Source organism: Ctenocephalides felis, unplaced genomic scaffold, assembly GCF_003426905.1.
Source record: "Ctenocephalides felis isolate EL2017-DRISC unplaced genomic scaffold, ASM342690v1 CF-g0.4_SCAFFOLD_03571, whole genome shotgun sequence".
NCBI classification, from domain to species: domain Eukaryota; kingdom Metazoa; phylum Arthropoda; class Insecta; order Siphonaptera; family Pulicidae; genus Ctenocephalides; species Ctenocephalides felis.
This window is the reverse complement of record NW_020539725.1, coordinates 11479080-11483429: the sequence shown is the minus strand read 5'-3', so window position 1 is coordinate 11483429 and position 4350 is coordinate 11479080.

Below are 4350 nucleotides of genomic sequence, written 5' to 3'. Positions count from 1 at the left end.
AATTTCCTAATTACCTCGGATAGGCCGCGCCATAAGGACTAACGCAACCAGCTTCATTTGGCAGATGTCTTTCAGATCCATTATTGGGCGTGCGACGACTTTCATTATCTTCTTCCATTTCACGATGGTTGTCCCGGTTTCCATCTTCATGTAATCTGACGGAAGTAGTTTTATTGTTCTGATGTTCGTCACCAGATGCAGTAGTTGTGGTGGTTATATCAGGAGATGGTGCGCGTTCCGTTTCTGCGCCCGGAGTTCCATCGAATCGAAGACGAGAATCTCGCATGTCAAATAGACCCTTAACCTAAGGAAAGGAGAACTTGGATTAAGCACCACATATAATTGAATGCTAGAAACTATTTATATTTCAGTAATGGCACCCAATAAAATACATAAAAAACATGAAAATAAATCTGGCATACAATTTATAAATGTATTACAATATCTACCTCCAATTGTTCAGCAATGCGCATAACTCTAGCAATATCAGCTCTAGCAACCCTGACTTCTCCAGTATACATATATTCCAGCAACACTCTCATTTCCTCTCTGGCCACTCCTGGTACGACCAGGACTACTGGACAGCTATCGCCAACCGAGATCGACGACCCACTTAAGGCCGCACGCAAATATGGCGAACTGGCTGCCAAAACGACTCTGTGAGCACGGAATTCATATCCGCCATCCACTCTTAAAATGCAATCTACAATCGATGAACCATTTGTAGAGTTGTTAGAAAGGTCTTCTTCTGAATCTGAGTATCCCAGGGATTGTAGAATGTGGGCCAAGTTTGTCCTGTGGTTGTTCCATCGTAAGCAGTAGGTTTGACCGCCTTCTGGGGGCTGCCATTTTGATCGCAATTTCAACTGGGGGAGGAAATGATACATTAAATCGTAAAATAAATACCTAAAATAATGATGCATTTAATAAAACCTGTTACTATATAGTTAGAAATGATTATCACTATAAATAATATTTTGCAGAAAAAATTATTGCCGTAAAATAAATATTTAAATTTATTCAAAAAACTATCTTATATAATTTTCTAATGTATTATATAAATAATAATTAAAAATTTATATTTTTTTCATTTTTTAATAAAATTTTTTTCATAAAAAATTGAATTTATTATATACATTCAAGCGTTGTAAGGGTTAATTTTACTTTTTTACATATATTTACACTGATTAATATGAACAATTTATTAAAAAATGTGAAAAACTCAATAATGTAATTTTTTTTATATATTTTTTATTATTTAACGACATTTAATAAATAAATTAAATGTTTTTTTTTTATATTTCTTACAATTATTCATTTCAAATGTATTCTCCAAAAGCTTTCTCAAACAGCTCCGAGCAAACTAAAAATTCAAACAGTGCGCTTAAAAAATAAATGCAATGGCATATATCTTCAGGTAGTTCTATGCAAATTTTTTGGTAAAATTAAGTATTGGTTGGCAATAGTGTCTCAGCATAGATCCAAAAGACCTTTCAATAAACCCCTTTTAAAAAATCATCCCCTACGAGAATATTCATTTAAAAACTCAGCGGGTCGAAGCGCTCGCCTCGGTATTCGGGAACAAGGTAAGGTCCTAGATTTTAATATGGTACCTACTTCCTCCAACTGCGTATGCTAATTTTTTCTACCGCGAAAAACAGTTAAAGAGTGTCTCTAAACCTTTCGCAAAATCGGTCATTTAAACTATTAGCATAATAAAAATCCGTATTCGAACATAATTTGCATACTGCCGTGAGAAAAATATCTCTGAAAATTCGCTCTGCAGTTGTGTGAATATTTACAAGTCCAAATGTTCTTGTTATTAAAATTTTAAGCAGGTACCCTCATGTGATATGAAGATGATCTATATCTAGGCGATCTGATTTATAAATCGATCATTCTTCTCAAATTTGATACACAATGCGATATTTTTAACGATTTTTTACGTACTTGTCAAGGGTAAAAGAAAATTGAAAGTGTTTGGTGTAAATAAATATTGTAGCCGTTAGAATCTGACCTTTAAATTCTGATTTGCATAAAATAAAGAAATCATCGTTATTTGTGCTAAAACCTTCAGTTACGAATTGCCATTGAAAAGAATGGGAATTTGAAGTCAATCTTTCCAAAAATTTATTTTTATCGTGCAATCATTTGTATAAACAAATTTTATAGATTTTTTTAGAAAAGCATAGCAAGTATAGCGAGTGTATATATTCTTTGGTAAAATGCAGAAATTTTGTATTTAAGCAACTGATACTAATATTAGCAATTTTTTCAAGTTGGCTTTTACTTGAATAATTAGTAAACAGCAAGTTCTGTTTGAACAATACTAGACTTTAAAGTATTTTAATAGTAACACATTTTATTGGTAAATAATTTTCAAAAATATAAGTATATTATATTAAGCATTTCTCAATATCAACAAAAATTCATTTGTTTGTTGCTTTAAATTATTATAACCAAAACCATTTTTTTATATTTTTTTTATTTAAATATTCACAAATTTATTTATTGGTGCCTATTATATATAAATCGTCTGTACGTGTATTGTCACTCAATTGCTCCTGAACGGCTATTCAAATTTTGATAAATTATTTTAGAGTTTAACAACGGAACTAAAATAGTGGTAATGAACTAAAAATTATAGTAATAATGTCGAAAAAAAAATGTAATAACAACTTATTGATTGATGAAAAAGTCAATCGTTTTAAATTCGAACTTAAATAATAATGTATGTTAAATTATAAGTAAGAAAAATGTAATTTAGAAATAATTATTGCTAAATAGCAACTAACATAAATAATAAAATGCATTCACTTTGCCAGTTGAGAGTTCTTACAATTTGAACTTAGTTAAAATGTTAATTTAAATGCTAATCTACATCAGCTTAAATTTAAGTTAAATTTTGAGTAATAAAGATGTAGTGTCATATTAGTATACATATAATAAAAATGAAAATGGCACAGGTACAAGTTTTAAAGATTTCACAAATAAAACTTTAATAATGAATATAAAATTTTACGCACAAATGCGCCAATAAATATCTAATTACACATATGAATCTAATTGAATAATCAAATATAGCTAAATTATTGCAATTAATAATTCATGTAATTAGTCCATTATATTATCCGCATAGTATCCACAAGACCATAAAATTAATGAGAAAAAAGTAAAACAATAAATTTCTAACTTTAAACCAATTTAGGCCATTCTTATTGTAATCTTAATTAATCTTTTCTTCTTTTATTATACATAAAATATGCAAATAAATAACGAATATTTATTTTACCTAACTGAATGCCCCTCGAATTTCTTCCAGAGTCCCAAACATGTACATTTATATTCATACTAAAGTTGCATGTGAAATGGTATCTACATAAAATTTGCATTTGACCCCACGCACTTTTTGAGGTCGTTGGGACCCTATGTTACGAATTTCTAGTCACACTAGTTTCGAGAAAGGAGAATTAAAATAAATTTACATATAGGTAAGGTTAATATATCCTTATAAGGATATTTATATATGTGTATACATATATATATTAATACATTGTGTGCGTATTTCATTGTTATTGCAAATTATCAAACCTGGGGAACAGAATAGAAAGTTGTCTCTGATTTTGATGGGAATTCTCATACGGGCCGATCGAAATTTTTCAAAAATTATCTGCACCGGTCTTTTACGAAAATTCGTTTGCGAAAGGGGTTATTTAAGGTCGTTGTACTGGACTTTTAATTTTTGATTTAAATCCCATCTAAGCAAATTTTAGAGGGCTTGAATTTTTTTGGCCGTTTTTAAACAAGTGTTGTATATAAAATAGATGTTTGTATATGGGCATTTAAAATGGGATGTACATCAGAATAATAATTAGGGGTATTAAAATACATAGTAAAAATTCTTATATATATATATATATATATATATATATATATATTAAAACCAAAAAAATGTTTACTTTATAAAGCTTATTTTCTATACGTAATTAACAAAAAAAATTCTTATTGTTTTTCCTGGTGTGGTATGTATCATTTTTTTACTTGTCATCTAATCTTTTAATCTATAATATATTTAAATATAAAAATTTTTTTTTTTAAACTTTGTAAAAGTTCTTTTAGATACTGTATAACAAAAATTTCAAAAAGGACTGCTGAATGATGACACACAATCCGTGTCGAAACGTATAATATAAATAAATATTTTATTATTTATTTGTTTTCTTTTTTTCGACGATTGGCTGAAAACCAATATTCAAGATATATATAAAGTAAAACGGTTAAGACAGTTATGCTTGATATAATTTCTCGCATAATACGCCAATGACTGGCCCTGCACTTTAAAACATTTTG